This window comes from Scyliorhinus torazame, chromosome 13 (genome assembly GCF_047496885.1).
Source record: "Scyliorhinus torazame isolate Kashiwa2021f chromosome 13, sScyTor2.1, whole genome shotgun sequence".
Classification (NCBI taxonomy): Eukaryota; Metazoa; Chordata; class Chondrichthyes; order Carcharhiniformes; family Scyliorhinidae; genus Scyliorhinus; species Scyliorhinus torazame.
The window spans coordinates 57,036,454-57,059,885 of record NC_092719.1 but is presented as its reverse complement, the minus strand read 5'-3'; the positions used below and the strand labels follow the sequence as shown (position 1 = coordinate 57,059,885).

Below are 23,432 nucleotides of genomic sequence, written 5' to 3'. Positions count from 1 at the left end.
GACAAATCTACTGGAATTCTTTGAGGATGTAACTAGTAGAGTTGATGAGGGGGAGCCAGTGGATGTGGTATATTTGGACTTTCAGAAGACTTTTGACAAAGTTCCACAAAAGAGATTAGTGTGTAAAATTAAAGCGGGTGAGATTAGGGGTTGTGTGTTGAGATGGATAGAAAACTGGTTGATAGACAGGAAACAAAGAGTAGGAATTAACAGCTCCTTTTCCAATTGGCAGTCAGTGACTAATGGGGTACTGCAGGGATTGGTGTTTGGACCCCAGCTATTCGCAATATATATTAATGATTTAGATGAGGGAACAAAATGTAATATCTCCAAATGTGCAGATGATACCAAGTTGGCTCAGAGGTAAGCTGTGAGGGGGATGCAGAGACCTTTCAGTGTGATTTAGACAAGTTGAGTGAGTGGGCAAATGAATGGCAGCTACAGTATAATGTCAAATGTGAGGTTATCCACTTTGGTAGCAAAAACGAGAAGGCAGACTATTACCGAATGGCTATGAATTAGGCGAGGGGAATGTGCAACGAGACCTGAGTGTCCTTGAACACCAGTCACTGAAAGTAAGCATGCATGTAAAACAGGCAGTAAAGAAGGCAAAAGATATGCTGGCCTTTATTGCTAGAGAATTTGAGTACAGGAGCAGGGATGTCTTGCTGCAATTATATAGGGCCTTGGTGAGGCCGCACCTAGAATATTGTGTGCAGTTTTGGTCTCCTTATCTGAGGAAGGACGTTCTTGCTCTAGAAAGAGTGTAGCAAAGGTTTACCAGACTGATTCTTGGGATGGTGGGACTCACGTATGAGAAGAGATTGAATCGGTGACGAATTCGCAGGAGTATCTCATAAAAACCTATAAAACTTTAACAGGACTAGACAGGGCAGAAGTAGGAATGATGTTCCCGATGGTGGGTGTGTCCACAACCTGGGGTCACAGTCTGAGGATTGTTGTTGAAAACTCACCACTATTAAAAGTCCCCTATACCAAAAAGGGCCGACATTCTAAATGGTGAACAGGGATTCTCACTCCCTGACTCCGATGTAGGCTTCAGTGGGTGCTATTCAGGTCAAACTATGTTTTCAAGTTATCCCCCGATATAACCCATACCTTCACCGAAGATTTCATCTACTTACCACTTAGTAGCATAGATTCTGGGTCCCGCATTGCTAAGTAAGTAAAGTAGACTTTGGAATAACCACTATTTCAGGTTAAATTAAGTTATTTTATTATTATTTTTTTTCTTTTAAAAGCTGCAATTACTGTCTTTACAGAAAGGTAAAAAGATCTTGCTTCTGGATCCTTCTGGTTGGTTGAAGGGACCTTCAGGCCCAACTTGACAATCAATCTTGTTTTTAAAATCTGGTCTTCTTTAGATGTATTCGCTGATGAGCTTGGTTGCTGTGTCCTATCTTTCCCATGTACCGAGCTGTGAGAGCTGGCTCTGCTGGATATCTCTGAGCTGACTGCCTCCTCTTTAAATTCTAGTCTTCCTTAAATGTATGAGCTGTTTTAGCTCGGCTGCTATGCCCTGTCCCTTTCCCATGGCCAAGCTGACTGTAATCTGAGCTGCTTGTTCCTTCTCTGCTTCTTCCTGAGTTCTGATTCTGGTAGTTCCAACTCTGGTCTCTAGGTTTATATTCTCTTTCTAACAGTTATTAAGTTTTTATGACTTTATTGTAAAGTAACTCTTATTTCTTTGATTGTAAAAAATATCTTTAATCTAAACATTCTAATCCAACTAAGTATTCATTTTGACATGACTTCAGCTCGTAGATCTGATTTCATTGTTTCCTTTGTGATGTTCAAAGTTCCTTTGTGATATTCAAAAATGCTTTGGTTTCAAGAGGTGTAAATTTTGGTTTGGTTCCTGTCATTTCTATAGTTTTATTTTCCAATTGTGTCTTCAGATCATAATTTTGACTTTGATTTTGGCTTTAAATTATGTTTCTCGTAGACTGATAGTCTCCAGTTTTCTTTAATTTACCTGGTATTAGCAAAATTTCACACCTAGAATTGTCACCAAATTCAACTGAACCTCATCCTTTCCTTTCCAGCTGCTTACTAAGATAGTTACTTTCAATGAAGGTGTGAGCCATTGTTTTTGGCTTCATTCAAAGTCCTGTGTGTTTGCTAAGCCTGCTTGACTAAGGCTATCTGCATATTACAAACCTGCTCTTTGCAGCTGTGGTTAACCTTTTGTGGGATCTTTCCCTGTATCCTCTCTTTCTCTCAGACCAGATATTGCCAGACTTCCATGTTTCAAATGACACATCTTTCCATATTTTCAAGAACAGGATACGGGGTATACCATTTAGGGCAGAGATGAGGAGAAATATCTTCACCCACAGAGTGGTGAGCCTAAGGAGTTTATTACCACAGGAAGTAGTTGAGGCCAAATCATTGTGGGCGGGATTCTCGGTCCAGAGACACTGTAATCGTGCATCACAATCGGGCGGAGATTTACGTGTCAGCCGGTAATTGAAGCTGTTGCCAGACACCGAACGGAATGTCATGCTCCGGTGCCTGAGAGCGTGAATGTGTTCCACGGCACACAACAGCGTGGGCATGCAAATTGTACAGTAAAGGCTGTTGGCATATCATTAACGGGTCTGACTCGACATTTACCGTGCCTTCCTTGATGCTCCCTCCGCCTGGTGGAATTACCGACGGCAAGTTTCACTCGTGGTATTGAAAATCGGGAGCCAGGCACCGTGATTACTGAGGGAGAGAGAAGGGTACTAAAAGTGTCCAACATCTGTATATTGTGCTGACATTTGTGCCACTGGCCGAGGGGCGCCTGCTAGGGCTCCACCTCCGCCTGGCGGAATTACCGTTGTGGAGGAGGATTAGAGGGGGGAGGGTAGGAGGTGGACCATGGAGTCAGAGTTACCGGGCGTAGACTGCCATTGCCACTGCCTGCAAGGGATCCATGCTGTTGCACATGCCACTGACTGCCTATGTGAACTTAGCAGGCCAACCCCCTAGGTACCCTCCATCCCCAGCTGACCCATCAATGGATGGGCTTGCTCCAGCGCAATGTTTCATCTTTTTGGCTCGGATGAGGGTGTTTGGGGAGTTGGGTGCTGATATGCAGCTCCTGCTTGTCAGGCTCTCCAGTGTAGATTGCAACCCCATCGTATCACACGCCGGCATGCATTGCAATTGCATTAGTTCCATGTGGCCCTGGTGCTCGCCATCAACATGTCCTGAATTGCTCCAGGACCACCGCTGCTTACAGGGCTGTAGAACGCTCGCAATTCAGTCCCGGTGCCAGCACTTCGTCTCTCAAATGGAGAATTCCACTCTGTATGTTTTCAAGAAGCAGTTATATCTAACAGTTATTCATTTTATACACTGTACAATAGACAAGGGTATGTGGATTGGGTACAAGGGGCTGGATTCACCGTTTCTGCGGCTAAGTGCCAGCGCCAACTGATAATCCGTGGTGCTCCACGACGGGGAAATCAGAACTAATCCCTGACCGATTCGGGCACTGATGAGGGGCTAGCACCAGTGCTGCGTGGAGCACCCGCGGATCGTGCAGAGAATGGCCGGAGAATCGCCAGGTCCCGGGCCGCGCATGCGCAGGGCTGACAAGCTGCAGCCACGCACGCCTACGCCCCCACTGGTCACGCCGGGAAACATGGTGCCGGCCATGCTGGACTGCGTACCCGCTGACCTCAGCCCCACAGCTCACCCCCGGCCATCCCCCACCACTCCCCTCAGCCCTAGCAGAACCCCCCCGGCCAGCGGCATGGAACCCGGCTGAGTGTGGCGGCGCTGGACACTGTCCGCAGCTGGCATGCCAGGTTCCCGACCGCTGGGACCAGCGCCGTTGGGAACTTGGCCCAGCTGGGGCGGAGCACCACAGGTGGGCTGGCTGGTGATGTGTCAATGGCGTTGCGACTGAGTGCCGATGATGCAAATTTGGAGGGGGCGGAGCATCACCAACCGGCTCCAAATTGGCGCCTGTCCTGATGCCGACGTCGGAAGCCATTCTCCGGCTGATCGCCGATCCCAATTTTAACGTCGGGCCACGGATAATCCCGCCCAAGAACTTTCCATTGGCTTCGGCTCACCCTGCCCCCTCCTGCCTTGGTTTCCCCCCCCCCCCCCCGATTGTTTTAGCATACTTCATAAGATCACATATCTTACAGTATGGATAGGTGTGGAGGTCTCAGGGTAGTTGTCATGGGTGACTTTAACTTTCCAAATATTGATTGGAACCTCTATAGGTCGAACAGTTCAGATGGGGCAGTTTTTGTACAGTGTGTGCAGGAGGGTTTCCTGACACAATATGTGGATAGGCTGACAAGAGGGGGGGCCACATTGGATTTGGTACTGGGTAATTAACCGGGCCAAGTGTTAGATTTGTTTGTGGGAGAGCACTTTGGAGATAGTGACCACAATTCGGTGTCTTTCACTATTGCAATGGAGAGGGATAGGGCCATACGGCAGGGCAAGGTTTATAATTGGGGGAGGGGTAATTATGATGCAATTAGGCAAGAATTAGGGAGCATAAGATGGGAACAGAAACTGTCAGGGAAAGGCACAAATGAAAAGTGGAGCTTGTTCAAGGAACAAATACTGCGTGTCCTTGATAGGCATGTCCCTGTCAGGCAGGGAGGAAATGGCCGTGTGAGGGACCCATGGTTCACAAAAGAGGTTGACTGTCTTGTCAAGAGGAAAAAGGAAGAGTATGTAAGGATGAGAAAACAAGGTTCAGTAGGGTCGCTTGAGGGTTACAAGGTAGCAAGGAATGAGCTGAAAAAAGGGCTTAGGAGAGCTAGGAGGGGGCATGAGAAGTCCTTGGCGGGTTGGATCAAGGAAAACCCCAAGGCTTTTTACTCTTATGTGAGAAGTAAAAGAATGACCAGGGTGAAGGTAGGGCCGGTCAAGGACAGTAGTGGGAACTTGTGCATGGAGTCAGAAGAAATAGGGGAGGCGTTGAATGAATACTTTTTTTCAGTGTTCACAAAGGAGAGGGGCCATGTTTTTGAGGATGAGAGTGTGATTCAGGTGGGTAGGCTGGAGGAAGTAGATGTTCTGAGGAAGGATGTATTAGCAATTTTGAAAAACCTGAGGGTCGACAAGTCCCCTGGGCCAGATGGGATATACCCAAGGATTCTTTGGGAGGCAAGGGATGAGATTGCAGAGCCTTTGGCTTTGATCTTTGGGTCCTCGCTGTCCACTGGGATAGTGCCAGAGGACTGGAGAGTGGCGAATGTTGTTCCTCTGTTCAAGAAAGGGAATAGGAATGACCCTGTTAATTATAGGCCAGTTAGTCTTACTTCGGTGGTCGGGAAGATAATGGAAAAGGTCCTGAAGGATAGGATTTATGACCATTTGGAAAGATGCAGCTTAATCCGGGATAGTCAACACGGATTCATGAAGGGTAGGTCTTGCCTCACAAATTTGATTGAATTCTTTGAGGAGGTAACAAAGTGTGTGGATGAATGTAGAGCAGTTGATGTCGTATACATGGATTTTAGTAAGGCGTTTGATAAGATTCCTCATGGTCGGCTCATGAAGAAAGTAAGGAGGTGTGGCTTGGAGGACATTTGGCCAATTGGATAAGTATCACATAGAAGACAGAGGGTGGTGGTGGATGGAAAATTTTCAGACTGGAGACCAGTTAGCAGCGGTGTACCACAGGGATCAGTGCTCTGCTATTTGTGATTTTTATCAATGACTTGGAGGAGGGGGCTGAAGGGTGGGTCAGTAAATTTGCTGATGACACCAAGATTGGTGGAGTAGTGGATGAGGTGGAGGGCTGTTGTAGGCTGCAAAGAGACATTGATAGGATGCAGAGCTGGGCCGAAAAATGGCAGATAGAGTTTAACCCTGATAAGTGCGAGGTGATTCATTTTGGTAGAAAAAATTTGAATGCGGATTGCAGGGTCAACGGCAGGGTTCTGAGGAATGTGGAGGAACAGAGAGATCTGGGGTTCATGTCCACAGATCTCTGAAGGTTGCCATTCAAGTGGATAGAGCTATAAAGAAGACTTATCGTGTGTTAGCGTTTATTAATGGGGGCTTGAGTTTAAGAGCCGTGGGGTTATGCTGCAACTATACATGACCCTGGTGAGACCACATTTTGAGTATTGTGTGCAGTTCTGGTCAGCTCATTATAGGAAGGATGTGGAAGCACTGGAAAGGAGATTTACCAGGATGCTGCCTGGTTTGCAGGATAGGTCTTATGAGGAAAGGTTGAGGGAGCTAGGGCTTTTCTCTTTGGAGCGGAGGAGGATGAGAGGCGACTTAATAGAGGCTTATAAGATAATGAGGGTGATAGATAGAGTGGACGTTCAGAGACTATTTCCTTGGATGGATGTAGCTGTTACAAGGAGGCATAACTATAAGATTCAGGGTGGGATATCTAGGAGGGATGTCCGAGGTAGGTTCTTTACTCAGAGAGTGGTTAGGGTGTGGAATGGACTGCCTGCTGTGATAGTGGAGTCGGACACTTTAGGAACTTTCAAGCGGTTATTGGATAGGCACATGGGGCACACCAGAATGACAGGGAGTGGGATAGCTTGATCTTGGTTTCGGACAATGCTCGGCACAACATCGAGGGTCGAAGGGCCTGTTCTGTGCTGTACTGTTCTATGTTCTATTGTCATCTATTTACATCTCTGGCAGGGTCCACTATTCTGATATTCTGTCATCTCGACTGATTTTCTTGGTCCTCCACCTTCCCTTTCAGTCTCCACTGGGTCGTCACCAACCTCTTAATTTCGGCCTCGAGGGCAATGATTCGGGCGCTGTGGTCGCTCGGGGCTTTCTCCAGCTCCTTTATCGTGCTCCCCTGGCCTCCAATCTCTTCCCCACAATGTCGAGGGCCACCTGCATGGTGGCTTGCTCTTTCACCACTGCCACTTTGACTGCCGCCTTTATTTTGGCCTTAATGTCGTCTCTCATCTCCTTCAGTTCTCTGGTGAGGAACGTCTTCCACCCATCATCTGGCACCGAGGGAGGTTATTTTTCGGATCGCTGGTCCCCCTTTCCCTCTCACGGGAGTGGCCTGGGACCCCTTGCCTTGTGGGTCTGCTATTCCGCTTGCTCGTGACTCCTGTCCCTTGCCGCCATTTTTTGTGTCTCGGCGGCCTCTCAAACTGCTGCTTCCCAGCATCCTTCCTGTTTTTCATATTGATGAGGGGGAGGGGATGTTTCAGTCCGATTTTGTGGGCTAAATTTGGCTAAACATGCCTATTAATAATAACCTTTTATTGTCACAAGTATGAAGTTACTGTATTATTCTGTCTTTCGGAGGAGTGCCACCTGATGTGTGATTGTTCAGGTCACACCCCTGTCACCGGAAGCCCCAGCATACAGATTTCTTGCAGGAATGGCACTCTGCATTTTTGGCAGGGCATTAAAAAAAAAATTTAGAATAGCCAATTATTTTTCTTTTCCAATTAAGGGGCAATTTAGCATGGCCAATCCACCTAACCAGCACATCTTTGGATTGTGGGGGTGGAACCCACGCAGACATGGGGAGAATGTGCAAACTCCACACGGACAGTGACTTGGGGTCGGGATTCAAATCCGGGTCCTCAGCGCCGCAGTCCCAATGCTAACCACTGCGCCACATGCCGCAGGGCATTTTTAAAGCCAATGCAACCTTTACCCACCACAGAAACAACACTGATAATGGTAACTACTGCACCAACTTCACATTTTCCTTGTTTTGGCTTAGGTATGCTGCTACTTTTATGTGCCATGTGCACTGTCTCAGCCATTTGTCTCCACGAGATTCCTTTTTTGGAGTGCAGGAACATGCTTACATTTGTCCCCATATGGAACCGGGATCGCTGAACCACAACAAAATCTTCTGAGTGTTGGCTACTGCTACGGGAGCTTCACCAGTAGTTATTTAAGTAAAGCGTCCTTCACTCACTAACTGACCAGATGACATTCAGAGTTAGAGGGTGCGATTCTTTAAAAAGATTTCTAAGTTCATTTGTGGCGGTTTTTTCAGGGCATTACCCGCCATCTCTGCCGATGAGTTGCCCACCATGATTCAATGACAATGGCCCTGGGAATTTCTCACCGTTTTAGCTCACACTTAGAATTTTTGTTTTAGCATAGGGAGCTGAACTCAAATATCGGACTACCAATTTGAAAGGGTGCCCTGATTTCTGAGTGAATTTGTGCCCCCCCCCCCACCCCACCCATGGACACCCAATGTCACCCCCACACACATGGGCACTGGACCCCCCCCCCCCCCCCCCCCCCCAAGTGAGGACACCACGCTGTGGTGTTGGGTGCTCTGGTGCACAGATGAGCCAACACAGTTGTATGTGGTACAACTCTATTTTATTATAACTCTTATAATACAGTTCGTTCTGGATACTCTGCACGTGCTGTCTCCCTAAGTGTGTTTGGCAATAGATGTGTCCTGGTTCTCCTCTGCAGCTAATAATGACCACCAGGGGTCGTGTCTGTGCTTTTATATCTTTCTGTCATTGGTTGTGGTGTTGTATGTTCTGATTTGTCTGTTGGTGTGTCTATCATGATGTGTGTGTTTGAATATCATGACATCCCCCCTTTTTACAAAGACAAGTGCCTACGTGGTTATAAATATAATTGTGTCGTGAGTGCATCTAAGAGTGTGCGTTTGTGTTGTGTACAGCGTGTGTTTATGACGTAACTATTTACATGGGGTGATGTCGGGTGCGTCACACTAACAAGGTTGTACCATAACAAAACTTGGATGCGAGAGAAAAAAAAACTTGAACATTGGTCCGGTCAGACGATATCTGGAACAATAAACAACAACAGGTTATAATACAGAAGTGTTTGACTTTTTGAACGTATGAACAGCTTTATAAGTCCAGTCTAATGGGTGACCGCCTCAAGAATGGGCTGGTCCTCAAGCCGGTTCAGCTGTGGAGATTTGGGGTCACACTGGTTCACCTTGGACTGTTGGAGGTGATGCTGTTGCCGAAGTCTCTACTTTACCATTTGTTGTACTTCGTGCAGTGCTTGGTTTTTTCATTCGTGCAAATATAACGTTCAACATCTTTGTTAGTGGTGCCCTGGCTGTGGTTTGGTTCTGGTGGCGATGGAAGGGGCATGATCCGTGGCATCTCCACGAAGTCATCCTTGGGAACCAGTGGAGGATCCGGCGTGTGCGTACGGTGCAGTTGCGAGCGTGGAAGGCGGCACAAAGCCCGCTGATTGCGCCTACGCACCAATCCATCTGCCCTGCATGCCAGGAACAAGGTGGAGTCTGTTTTCTTTTTATGTTTGTGGTGGACGGCATCTTGTAGCCGATGGGTCGTTGCCATCGAAGTAGCACCATCACTAATATCATGCAAGGCGATGACTGTGCCAGATGTGGAAGTTGGCCGAGACCGTGTACGCTGGTTCCGGCCACCTGCTGTGCCGGAAGGGCGACTCCGCAGAGAAACGTCGAAGCATGTAGCCTTGGAGAGAGAATTGTTGCTCGCATCAACGTCTGGCGATGGCGCGAATTGGTGTGTCCACCTTGGACCGCCGGTGCTGGTTGCCACTGCCGACCCAGTGGGACTGCCACGCGATCCATTCCCTGTCGCCGTGGCATCCGCCGTCACCCTGAGCGTGCCATCACCGAGGCCGCGACACCGCCCGTCCGGAGCAAGGTCTGGCGTGCGCAAATCAGAGTCGGCGCTTGGCTGCTCCCCATCTGGAGTCCGGTCTGCCTTCCGTCGATGCCCCCCGTCCGGAGTCCCAACAGGTTCACTGGAGGCAGCCGAGATTCCCTGAAGCTGCACTTCTGGAGTCGGAACATGCAGGAATGCACCAACCAGCGGAGAGGCTCGAGCCATCGAGGGTGGAAGCGGTGCGCCGCCACCGCAGTCGTCAGTGGTCCCACCGTGATCATCGAGTGCCTCGGTACGCACTAGGCGAGGTCTGTCACCTTGCACCTTTTGCATGGGAAGTGGGATGCTGTCGTCACTCGTCTCACATCCCGTGGATAGATCATCATTAGCAGCTTGCTGTTCACTAGGGTTGGGTAAATTGTCAGAGTTTTCATCTGGTGGTGCACACCATGTCGGTGGACTGTCGTTGTCTTGCCATTGTCCTTCATTTGGGCTTTTCTTCTTTGGAACTTTAAATCTTCCCCCAGACATTGCAGAACCTTGTTTATTACCCCCAAATTCTCCCATATGTATGGTCTCGAATATAGGATCCACTGTTTCTATCGACATTGTACCATTTTCCAAAGAACATTCCGTTTCACTTTTCTTCTCAGGTACCTCATATGTAACTTTGTTTAATGTACATGCCTTCATGGTCTCTGGGTCTGATTTTGCTGGGACTGGCATGGTCACAGTCTCTATTTTACTGTTCTCAATTGCCCACATTATACTCCCCATACATAACTGCTTAATCACTGGGGTTAGTGTGGTACAATGGATAATCGGGTCGACCTTATCTGCATCTTCACCATTAGTGGAAAGCACACTTGGTTCACTTGAAACTGCTGTGGGTTTTAAATTCGTTATCTGGCTACTCGATGTCGGTGTCCTCAGGATTCTTGCTCCAATGTTCTGCTCAATAATCAGTGGAGTGTGTATAGGTTCAATGCAATTAATGTTCCCCTCCAGGTTTGAAGAGTCATTACTGACTAACTGCTGGTCTCCGAAGTTGGGATTTTGCGGCATTGTGTTGAAGGGAGACATTTGTCCCTGCTGTAGATATGATTCAGGTTGTGTTATTTCCATTACCTGAGGATCAATGTCTTGTCCATTTTTTCGATCCGTACTAAAACACTGGCAATTCTCAGTCTGCTCCTTGCAAGTTAAACATTCAATTAATTTCGTTAGCAAATCCTCAGCATCCTTCTGTGGCCGTGCAGCATTATTAATCTCTGTTCGGCTACAATGATCCTGAAGGTCAGCGCATAAACCTTTTTTCTTCGGGCTTGGACGAGGCGATTCCTTTGGCTTGTCTTCAGTTGGGCTTGAACAGTCTTCAGCGCTGTGCCCTTCATTGTAGCATGAGAGACCGTCATGGTCATGCTGCTGTGTAGTGGAGCATGGTAGGCTGTTATAGCCTTCTTGCTGTTCACGTGAGCATGGCAGACTTGCATCGTCTGCCGCTGGTTGGTCAGGAGAGGTTGCTAGACCCTCATGGTCTTGTTCCTGCAAGGACTGCGCTCTGGAGTCTTGCGTTCCTTCCATCGTGGAGTCCGTCCACGAGCTCTCTGTGGAGGCTTGTGACACTGGAGTCACTTCTTGTTCGTGCAAGGACTGCGCTCTGGAGTCTTGCGTTGCTTCTATCGTGGAGGCTGTCCACGAGCTCTCTGTGGAGGCTTGTGACACTGGAGTCACTTCTTGTTCGTGCAAGGACTGCGCTCTGGAGTCTTGCGTTGCTTCTATCGTGGAGGCTGTCCACGAGCTCTCTGTGGAGGCTTGTGACACTGGAGTCACTTCTTGTCCGTGCAAGGACTGCGCTCTGGAGTCTTGCATTTCTGCAATTGTGGAGTCTGTCCACGAGCTTGCTGTGGAAGCTTGTGACACTGGAGTCACTTCTGGTTCATGCGAGGACTGCACTCTGGAGTCTTGCATGTCTTCTTTCATAGAGTCGGGAACGTTGAGCGGGACGTGGACCACGCTCTGTGTGGCAGCAGGGCACTCTCCGTGTGCTTGCACCGCTCCCTGTCTGTTAATGTCAGGCTGCAGCATCATCCGGTACTGATAAGTTGGAACGTCATATCTGCTGGATTGAAGATCCTCAAATCCGAAAAATGAATCCGCATCTGCGTCGGATTCAATGTGGGGGCCGCCAATGTGCAACACGAAAGGTTCGTCCGAGTCATAGTCATATAGGACCACGGAGCTATCATTGGGCTCGCGAGGTCCGGAAACCCTGTAAAAATCGTCATCGAAGTATTCAAGGTCGGAATCATCGGCTTGTGCGTAGGTAACTGCTTGTCGGAGGGTTCTTCGGAGGTCAAATTCATCTCCTGGGTCAATTTGCGGCACTGTGCTGTCATTCCAGGTGAGGGAAGGTTGTTTTACAGCTTTAACAGATTTTTGTTTTTTTTGATTTGGGACGTTTCCCTTTTAAATTGGATTTGGGACATTTCCCTTTTAAATTGGTGCAATCTGGGGCCTCTGACATCCTGACGCTCGGTATGTAGCACGTAGGAAGCGACTGCGCATGCTCAGATCGCTGTTCCTTTACCGATGGCCGTTTTCTTGACTGCGCATGCGCAGCATCTCGCGCATGCGCAGCATCTCGCGCATGCGCAAACGAAACTTCCGGTTCTGCGCACTTCTCGCGCAACTGTGCTAGCGTTATACCTTTAGCAAGATGGCTGCCGACCTCGACCCAGCCTTTTCTCAGGCCCGGGATTTCGGGCTCCGGGATCCCAGCCACGAGGTGAGTACTGCAGCTTTTCTTACCTTTAAGTGCCCATTGGATTGCGTATTCTTCACAGTACTTGGAGAATTTGCCCAGGACTGCCTGGTAATCGTACCTTTGCTGCCTCCTGAAGAACCTGAACCTTCTGAACATTGCTCTTGCCCTTGCACCGGCGACGGTGAGGAGAAATTCAATTTTTTCCTTATCATCCAGGTCTTTGAGTTCAGCTGCCACCAGGAACAATTCGAAATTTTGCCGGAATCGCCGCCAGTTTTCGTGGAGGTCGCCGTCGCACTGGAGCGCCTGCGGAACCGGGAGCTCGTACATCATGCCTGGGCACTGCTGGTTGTCTGTGTACACTGAGGTATGCCGGCAGGTATCGATCCACTCCTGTACCATGTGGTGTTGGGTGCTCTGGTGCACAGATGAGCCAACACAGTTGTATGTGGTACAACTCTATTTTATTATAACTCTTATAATACAGTTCGTTCTGGATACTCTGCACGTGCTGTCTCCCTAAGTGTGTTTGGCAATAGATGTGTCCTGGTTCTCCTCTGCAGCTAATAATGACCACCAGGGGTCGTGTCTGTGCTTTTATATCTTTCTGTCATTGGTTGTGGTGTTGTGTGTTCTGATTTGTCTGTTGGTGTGTCTATCATGATGTGTGTGTTTGAATATCATGACACACGCTATAGGATCCCTGGGGGGCCTCCTCTTCAGGCTCCTCAAGCCCCGTACAGTGTGGTGAATGGAACTACTGTCAATACACCAGTGCTCTGTGATATCATGTCACTGCTGTATCTTGTTACGTTATGTGTTTAACCCTGTGGGCTCCACCTATGGACCATTGTACTGCTTCACCCACAGGGGGATATGTCGGGGCATGTATGGACTCGCCCATGGCTCCACCCCTTACAGGAAGTATAAAGGCAGCTGACCTGCGGGGCCGCATTCGTTGTTGTACCGGTCACAGGCAGGCTCAGTTGTAAGCTGATTAAAACCACGGTTTACTTCTTGACGTGTCTCTCAGTGAATTGATGGTCCCATCAATTTAATCAGCTTAAAATACTACTATGGAATCAGCCCTCAAACCTGATAGACTAGAACTCGATCCACAGGCCGCGGAGGCGAGAGAATTTTTTTGCACTGGCTTCGATGCTTCAAGGCCTATCTCGCCGCGTCGTCTACACCATGCGCCCCGGGGAGTCGCTAGATGACTACCTACGCGATCTTAAAGCCCTCGCGTGCAACTGTAACTACCAGGCCGTTACGGCCCCTCAGCATATGGAGCTCGCTATCCGAGACGTTTACGTGGCGGGGGTCCGATCGAACTATGTAAGACAGCGCCTGCTCGAAAAAGGGGCCCAGGACCTGGAGGACACGGTAACACTAGCTACCTCTCTGGAGGTCGAGTTTCAGAGCCTTATTGCGTTCCCCGCCGACTACGCGACCCCCTTGTGGGCCCCCGACCAGAGACTACCACAGGCTTGTGCCGCGCGGCCGCCCGCCCATCATGGGGGGCTGCCCTGCTATTTTTGCGGCCAGTCCCAACACCCCCGACAGCACTGCCCGGCCCGCAACACGAACTGTAGTAACTGCGGGCGAAAAGGATACTTCGCCAAGGTCTGCCTGGCCAGGTCTAAAAACTCGAACTCACAGACCCGATCCACAGGCCTGCAGACCCCGCAAAGTGGCAGCGTGTCTGCCGCCTCCGCCTCCGCTCAACACGTGCGACTCATGGGGGCCGTCATCTTGGCCATCCTCCCCCACGCGGCCGGCCACGTGCGATCCATGGGGGCCGCTATCTGGGACGCCATCGTCCTCACCGCCCGCCACGCTTGACCAACGGGGGCCGCCATCTGCTACACCGCCCGAGATGTATGAATGACATGGACAGCAGCCATCGCGGGGCCGCCCCAGCACCTCCGATCATGCCGCCGGCTACCCCCAGCTCAGCGCGGTCACCCTGGACCAGTCACGACCGAAGCATCTCCGGAGCTCCATGATGGCCGTCCGGGTAAACGGGTACGAGACACCTTGCCTTTTCGACTCCAGGAGCACATAGAGCTTCATTCACCCGGACATGATAAGACGTTGTTCGCTCCCAATATTCCCGACATGACAAACTATCTCCCTCGCCTCTGGGTCGCACTCGGTGCAAATCCAAGGGTGCACTACTGCAACCCTAGCGATCCAGGGCACTGAGTACACTAATTTTCAACTATATGTGCTCCCAGACCTCTGCGCTCCTCTCCTCTTAGGACTCGATTTTCAGTGCAACCTCAGGTGCCTAACTCTTAAATTCGGGGGGCCCCTGCCCCTGCTCACCATATGCAGCCTCGCGACCCTAAAAATCGACCCTCCCCCCTCTTTGCGAACCTCACCGCCGATTGTAAGCCAATAGCCACCAGAAACAGGCGGTATAGTATGCAGGACAGGACGTTCATTAGGTCCGAGGTCCAGCGTCTCTTGCGGGAAGGGGTCATAGAAGCCAGCAATAGCCCCTGAAGAGCTCAGGTGGTGGTCGTCAAGACCGGGGAAAAGTTCCGGATGGTGTTTGATTACAGCCAGACCATTAACCGCTTGACGCAACGCGATGCGTACCCCCTTCCCCGGATTGCAGACATGGTAAATCAGATCGCACACTACCGTGTGTTCTCTGCGGTAGATCTGAAGTCTGCATATCACCAGCTCCCAATCCGTCCGGAGGACCGCCACTACATGTCGTTTGAGGCAGATGGCCGCCTTTTCCATTTTCTCCGGGTCCCCTTTGGCGTCACAAACGGGGTTTTGGTGTTCCAACGAGCAATGGACCAAATGGTGGACCAGTATGGGCTGCAGGCCACGTTTCTGTACTTGGACAATGTAACCATCTGCGGCCATGATCAGCAGGACCACGACGCCAACCTCCACCGATTTCTCCAAACCCCCCAAAATCTCAACCTCACCTACAACAAGGAGAAATGCATTTTCCGCACAACCAGGCTAGCCATCCTCGGCTACGTCGTGGAAAACAGGGTCCTAGGGCCCAGCCCTGACCGTATGCGCCCCCTCCCCCAATTCCCTCTCCCTCACTGCCCCAAAGCCCTGAAGAGGTGCCTTGGATATTTCTCTTATTACACCCACTGGGTCCCTCAGTATGCGGACAAAGCCCGCCCACTATTTAAGGCCACCATTTTTCCACTGGCAGCCGAGGCTCGCCAGGCCTTCAACTGCATCAAGGCGGACATCGCCAAAGCTGCAATGCGCGCGGTGGACGAGTCCGCCCCCTTCCAGGTGGAGAGCGATGCCTCATAGGTCGCTCTCGCAGACACTCTCAACCAAGCAGGCAGACCGGTAGCGTTCTTTTCCCGCACCCTCACCACCTCTGAAATTCGACACTCCTCGGTCGAAAAAGAAGCCCAAGCCATCGTGGAAGCCGTACGGCACTGGAGGCACTACCTCGCTGGTAGGAGGTTTACCTCATCACCGACCAACGATCGGTTGCCTTTATGTTTGACAATACGCAGCGGGGCAAGATCAAGAATGACAAGATCTTGAGGTGGAGGATCGAACTCTCCACCTATAACTACGATATAGTATATCGTCCTGGGAGGCTCAACGAGCCCCCAGATGCCCTGTCCCGCGGCACGTGCACCAGCACGCAAGATGACCGATTACGTGCTATCCACGATGACCTCTGCCACCCGGGGGTCACCCGGCTCGCCCACTACATCAAGGCCCGCAACCTGCCCTACTCCATCGAGGTGGTCAAAGCTGTAACCAGAGACTGCCAAATCTGTGCGGAGTGTAAACCGCACTTCTAATGACCAGGTAAGGCCCACCTGGTAAAGGCGTCCCGGCCCTTTGAACGCCTTAGTATCGATTTCAAAGGGCCCCTCCCCTCCAATAACCGCAACACGTACTTCCTGAACATCATCGACGAGTGCTCCTATTTTCCGTTCGCAATTCCCTACCCCGATATGACCACTCCCACAGTCATCAAAGCCCTGCATAGTGTCTTCACCCTGTTCGGTTTCCCCAGCTATGTCCACAGCGACAGAGGCTCGTCGGTCATGAGCGACGAACTGCGTCAGTACCTACTCGGCATTGCCTCGAGCAGGACTACCAGCTACAACCCCAGGGGAAATGGGCAGGTGGAGAGGGAGAACGCGACGGTCTGGAAGACCGTCCTACTGACCCTACGGTCCCGGAATCTCCCGGCTTCTCACTGGCAGGAGGTCCTCCCCAATGCGCTCCACTTTATTAGGTCCCTCCTTTGCACGGCCACAAACCAGACCCCTCATGACCGCTTGTTTGTTTTCCCTAGGGGAGCTACCTCAGGGGCATCGCTTCCGCCCTGGCTGATGACACCCGGTCCAGTCCTCCTCCGAAAACATGTTCGGAGCCATGAGACCGACCCCCTGGTAGAGAGGGTCCAGCTCCTGCTCTCCAACCCACACTATGCATATATCAGACACCCCGATGGCCGGCAGGATACCGTCTCCCTCCGGGACCTGGCGCCCGCAGGCTCCGACACCACGACCACTACTGCATCCCCCACACTAGGTCCCGTCCAACCTCCCATGTTCAGCACCACTACCACTAACCAACCTCCCATGTTCAGCGCCCCTACCCGATATAGTTCTCGCGCTCCCTCCCACCCGCCACACCGGTCCACAGGAATGAAGCTCCGGAAGAGCCGCTCCAGGAGTCCACACCTGTGCCTGCTCCATGCCCAGCTCCACAGCCACCCGAAATGGCTGCAACACCAGTGCTTTGGCGGTCGCAACGTACGATCCGGGAACCAGACCGACTGAATCTGTAAACCCGTCACCCCCGCTGGACTTCATTTTTTAAACAGGGGGTGAATGTGGTGAATGGAACTACTGTTAATTCACCAGTGCACTGTGATATCATGTTACTGCTGTATCGTGTTACGTTATGTGTTTAACCCCGTGGACTCCACCTATGGGCCATTGTACAGCTTCACCCATAAGGGGATATGTAGGGGCATGTACGGGCTCGCCCATGGCTCCACCCCTTACAGGAAGTATAAAGGCAGCTGACCTGCGGGGCCGCATTCATTGTTGTACCGGTCACAGGCAGGCTCAGTTGTAAGCTGATTAAAACCACGGTTTACTTCTCAACGTGTCTCTCAGTGAATTGATGGTTGCATCATATAGTACCCCCTCCCAATCCCTACCCATCACCCCCCAACCTCCCAGAGGCCCCTACTTACGTGCTCTGCACATCCCCACCCTTCAAACCCTCCCTCCATCCTCCTTTCATGGGCATGGCAAGAGCACCCAGAGTTTCAGCTCATGACCTTATTTATTCAAGCTGTCGCAGGGAATCTCAGCTACCACTATATGGCTTGCTAGCTCCCCGAACACAGAAAATACAGGTCAATACTTTTCTCTGTTATCTCAAGCAATTAACATATCCCAATCAAAAGAATACATTTGTTTTGAAATTATCCATGTCCATTCACAACTGACAACTAGAATTACATGATGCATTACATGAGTATAATTACTGATCATAATTAAAGCACATACATATTATTATAATATGGCCAAGCATGTAGCTGACTGCACTTTCTATTATTACTAGACATACATAAAATTAGAACTATGCATCATCTGCGGTGTCCCTTACTCACATCCCATTGTATATCCTTGCCATAATTTCAAAAGGTCTTTGAGACTTATTGGTTGTTGTGGCAACAGCCTTCTGCCAGCTTGTTCTGTCTGTGGGAATTCAAGCTTCCCAAGCAGCCCATGTGAGCGCTAAAGTTTTATTTTAAAGCCTGTCTAGGTTTTATACACAAACTTGTATGATTCAATTTATTAACCCTTTCAGCTGCCCGATAGTAAAACAAAAAATTGGGGAGGGCCAAGCCGCCCCCCGACTGTCTGTCTCTTTGGAGCAGAGCCCCACGGATTCTGAGAGTCTTTCCTGCCCAAATAAAGGAGGACATCAATTTATTGACTCAGCAAAAAAAGATATTGGGGAGAAAAATGGGGAGATACTGAAATAGAAATAAAAATCTCGGGAGCACATTCATTTTAATAGCCTGAACCCTATCCGTGAAGGACAGAGCGAGGTTGTCGCACCACTGCAAATCTGCTTTCATATTGCCAACCAGACTAGTGTAATTTAGTTTATAAAGTGAGGCCCAGTTGTGGGTCACCTGTACTTCCAGGTAACGAAAGCTAGTCTTGGCAAGGCGAAATGGTAATGTCCCTAGTTGGACTCCCCACCTGTGGGGTTGACTGGGAAATATTCACTCTTGTCTAAGTTCAACTTGTATTCATAAAAGGAGTCAAAATTGCTAAGCAGCTTTATTATGTGGTCCATGGAGGGTACTGGGTCCATAACATAGAAAAATAGATCATCCACCTAAAGGGACACCAGATGCCCCACCCTCCCCGATTTATTCTTCTCTTCTTAACAGAGGACTTCAGCGCTATAGTGAGTGACACTATTGCCAAAGCAAACAAGAGCGGGAATAATGGACAACCCTGCCTTGTGGCCCTGTTCAACGGAAAATAACCAGAGTTCAGGACATTCGTACATCTCTTGCAGTGGGGGGCCTTATGCAGTAGCCGAGTCAAAGAAATAAATTTGTGGCCGAAACCAAGCCTCCCAAGAATCGCACCTAAATACTCCCGCTCCACTCTTTCAAATGCCTTTTCAGCATCCAAAGAAACAATCTCCTCTGGTTCGGACACCGAGGAAGGGAAAAGGACCACATTTAAAAGGCGGCGTATATTGGCCAACAATTGTCGACCCTTCATGAAGCCCGTCTGATCCTCTGAGATTATATTTGGGAGGCAGGACTCCAGCCGAAGTGCTAACATCTTGGCAAGTAACTTGATGTCGCATTCAGCAGTGAGATAGGTTGGTACGAATCAAAATCTGTCGGGTCTTTGTCCTCCTCAAGAATCAAAGAGATACCCTATTGAGGGTAGAGGGTAACAATCCCTGGGATAGCGAGTCTGTGAATATGTCCAGAATTATCAGCTGCCCCGAGAACCTCATAAAATTTAATCAGAAAGCAATCTGGAGCAGGGGTGTTGCCAGATTGCATCAATCAAATGCATTTTAAAATGTTATCAGGCCTTAATGGCGATTCCAACTCACCGATCAACTCCACCTCAACAGTTGGGATGGGTGGGGCATCCAAAAAGTCAGACATGACCGACCCATCCACAGGAGGCTCCGATCTATAAGGATCATGGTAGACCGATTCAAAAGCCGCAATAACCTGAGGGGTGGAAACCAGGTTACTGCTTGAATTGCCTACCTGTGTGATCTCCCGGGAGGCCACCTGCTGTTTAAGCCGGTGAACCAAAAGACAATTGGCCTTCTCCCCGTATCCGTAAAACATGCCCCTTGAGCGTCATATCTGGCTTACCGCCCTGTCAGTTTGAACTGTGTTTGCAGCTTTCTCCTACTTGCCAACAACTCCAGGGTAGGATCAAGTGAGTACTGGTAGTCTTATCCGCTAATAGTGTTGTAACTTACCTCCCATGGTGGAAGTTGTGTGGCGTCAGATTCTAATGCCAAATCAACAAAATGCTAGGCATGGTGCGAATTAACAATCACTGAGTACTTAGCCGCCACCACTGAAGGGAGGAGAAATTTACCTACAACAAAAAAAACAATCCTCGAACATATCTGATGAACATGTAATAAAACCGATAAGTCTTTATCGCTTGGGTACAAGAAGTGGCAAGGATTTATAACCCCCATCCCCTCTCCCCGCATATGCTCCATGAAAAACAACAAAGCCCTGGCCACTCCCGATGTACCAAGAGATTTAAGCTTGGAACAATCCAATCTAGGGTCCAAGTTACAGTTGTGGGGCGTCATTCTCCGACCCCCCGCCGGGTCGGAGAATGGCCGTTGGGCGCCGTGAATCCCGCCCCCGTCCTCGCCGAAGTCTCCGGTACCAGAGATTGGGCGGGGGCGGGAATCGGGCCGCGCCGGTTGGCGGGACCCCCCGCTGGATTCTCCGGCCCGGCTGGGCCGAAGTCCCGTCCAGGAATTGCCTGTCCCGCCGACGTAAATCAAACCTGGTATTTACCGGCGGGACCAAGCGGCGTGGGCGGGGTCCTGGGGGGGGCACAGGGCGATCTGACCCCGGGGGGTGCCCCCACGGTGGCCTGGCCCGCGATCGGGGCCCACCGACTCTCCCCACTGCGCATGTGCGGGAAACTGACAGCGGCCGCTGACGCTCCCGCGCATGCGCCGGGAAACTGACAGCGGCCGCTGACGCTCCCGCGCATGCGCCGCATTTCCGTGCCAGCTGGCGGGGCAACAAACGCCATTTCCGCCAGCTGGCGGGGCGGAAATCCCTCCGGCGTCGGCCTAGCCCCTCAATGTTGGGGCTAGGCCGCCAAAGATGCGGAGCATTCCGCACCTTTGGGCCGGCGCGATGCCCGTCTGATTGGCGCCGTCTTTGGCGCCAGTCGGCGGACATCCCGCCGTTGGGGGAGAATTTCGCCCCAGGTTCCCACCCAAAATAAACTGATGTGAGTCTAAATCAGGGAGGGTGGCCAGCAGGGTACCAATAAGATTTATATTTTCCCATTTGGGGCGTAATATTAACCATAACCCCCGGGGTGCCCACCAGGGAGCCACAGAGAATAACATATATGCCACTGGGGTCAGCCAAAATCTTAGAGGCAAAAATTGGACATTTTTATTAATTAATATCACCTCCCCCTTACTCCCTTCCCGGCCCTACCATTGAAAACAATGAAAAACCTTTCCTGCCCACCCCTTGTGCAGCCTACTTTGGTCACTGACCCGCAATTGGGTCTTTTGCAAAAACACCATATTGCAGTTTAAACTCATAACGTGAGCAAATACTCTCAAATCTTTTCATTGGGCCATTCAACCCCCTAACCTTCCAGGTGACCAAGCGGATTGGGGTCCTCCCGCCCCCCCCCCCCCCCCAAATCTGCAGCCATTTCCACCAAGAGACATTATCCAAAGGATACTTAAAAGGTACAGCAAACCAACATGGCCACCCAACCAAGTCAAAAGATTGGACAAAGAGAAATCTACAGACACCGTCAGCTAACTACCCCACATCCTCCTCCTCCAAACGCCATCGCCCTTGAATACAACCACACTCAAGTACAAATACAATTAGAAGTGAGGCAAACCAAAACTACTAAAGTCTACTTCGAACAAACCTAAACAAAAGAAGAACCCAAAGCTCAGTCGATCAGTTGCTGCCTAGCCGTCTTCTCTTCCCTGTCTCTGCATGCCTTATAGGTGATAATTTCTCCTCTAATCAAAGCCTTCAGTGCCTCCCAGAATGTGGAGGGTGAGACCTCCCTGTTCCGGTTGTTAGTAATGTACTGCTTGTCTATGGCCTGTGATGTTTTCTGGCAGAAGACCTTGTCGACGAGAGGATCGTTTCCAACCTCCATGTGGGGCATTTGGTACGACCCATCTCCAACCTCACATCCATGTAGTGTGGAGCATGGTCGGAGATTACAATCGTGGAATATTCCATTACTACTATCCCTGGAAGCACCGATTCCTTCACTACAAAGAAGTCGATATGGATATTGACCCTATGTACTTGCGAGAAGAAAGAAAACTCCTTCTCACCTGAGTGCATGAACCTCCATGGATCCACAGCTCCTGTCTGCTCCATGAATGCCCTCTCAGTTCTCTAGCCATGCCTGTCGTTTTCCCATTCTGGGGTTCAATCTGTCCGTCCGTGGGTCCTGTCCACAGTTAATGTCCCCCGCCATGATCAGTCGGTGCGTTCTATGCCTTGGATTTCGCCATGATCTTCTTTACAAACTCAGTGCCGTCCCTGTTGAGAGTGTACACGTTGACAAAGATCACTGGTGCCCCATCTGAACACCGCTGATCATGACGTACCCCGGGGTCTATAAACCCTCTTAGTCACATTGAACACCGTCCTCTTACTTATAAGTATGGCTACCATCCTAACTCTCATCTCATAACATGAATGGTACATCTGTCTCACCTAGCCCTTCCTTACCCGCATCGGTCCTTCTCCCTCAGGTGCGTCTATTGGAAGATGATTTGATTTGATTTATTGTCATGTGTACCGAGGTACAGTGAAAAGTATTGATCTGCGTACAGTCCAGAGAGATCGTTCAATGCATGAAAAAAACATAGGACATATTGTAAATGCATGATGTAGATACATAGACACAGACGGCCGTGACGCGCATGCGCGGAGCCGCGCTGGCCGTGGTGGGCCGGCTTTCGGCGCAGGAGCAGCGCACAGCACTCCGTCACCGTTCTAGCCCCCCTAGGAAGGGGTGAATGGGCCTGAAGGCCCGTTGACGCCGGCATCGCTCGCGTCGGTTTTGACGCCGGCATCAACACTTGGCCGGGATTTTGGAGAGTCTCGGCCACTACGTTTGGTCCTAGCTAAACAAGTCAAAGGACATCTTGTAAGAAGATACGAAAGGATACCTTCTTCTTTAGGTACAGATGATTTAGTTAATGGTAGGAGACAGATCTGTCTGACAAGTTAGTCGGTCCTGGACTCCAATCTGATCAGAGGTGTTTCAGTTCGACCCTGAAAGGTTCTCTCTCCAAAAAGACTGCACAGTGAAAAGCAAATAAAACCCAGGTTGTTAATTTTATTCATGAGTGATATTCAATATAAGTTAGTTTGCTTATTTGGAATATAGTGGCAGGTTTAAGAAATAAGTTAAGGTTTCTTCTTTTACTTAAGAACTGTTGTAACTGTTAACTGTCAATCTATTTCTTTGTTGCTAATGTGGTTAATTCTGTGATTAATTAAAGTTTATTTTAACATTTCGGGGCAGCATGGTAGCACAAGTGGATAGCACTGTGGCTTCATAGCGCCAGGGTCCCAGGTTCGATTCCCCGCTGGGTCACTGTCTGTGCGGAGTTTGCACGTTCTCTCCCTGTCTGCGTGGGTTTCCTCCGGATGCTCCGGTTTCCTCCCAAAGATGTGCAGGTTAGGTGGATTGGCCATGATAAATTGCCCATAGTGACCAAAAAAGGTTAGGAGGGATTATTGGGTTACGGGAATAAGGTGGAAGTGA

The 23,432-nt window shown here is 50.0% G+C and overlaps 1 protein-coding gene across 1 annotated transcript in view; it reads left to right on the top strand.

The window, feature by feature from the left end:
• The window catches only part of LOC140387617 (coiled-coil domain-containing protein 87-like), a 160,872-nt gene that overhangs the window by 116,449 nt on the left and 20,991 nt on the right, over positions 1-23,432 (top strand). The gene's annotated exons all lie outside the window — the stretch shown is intronic.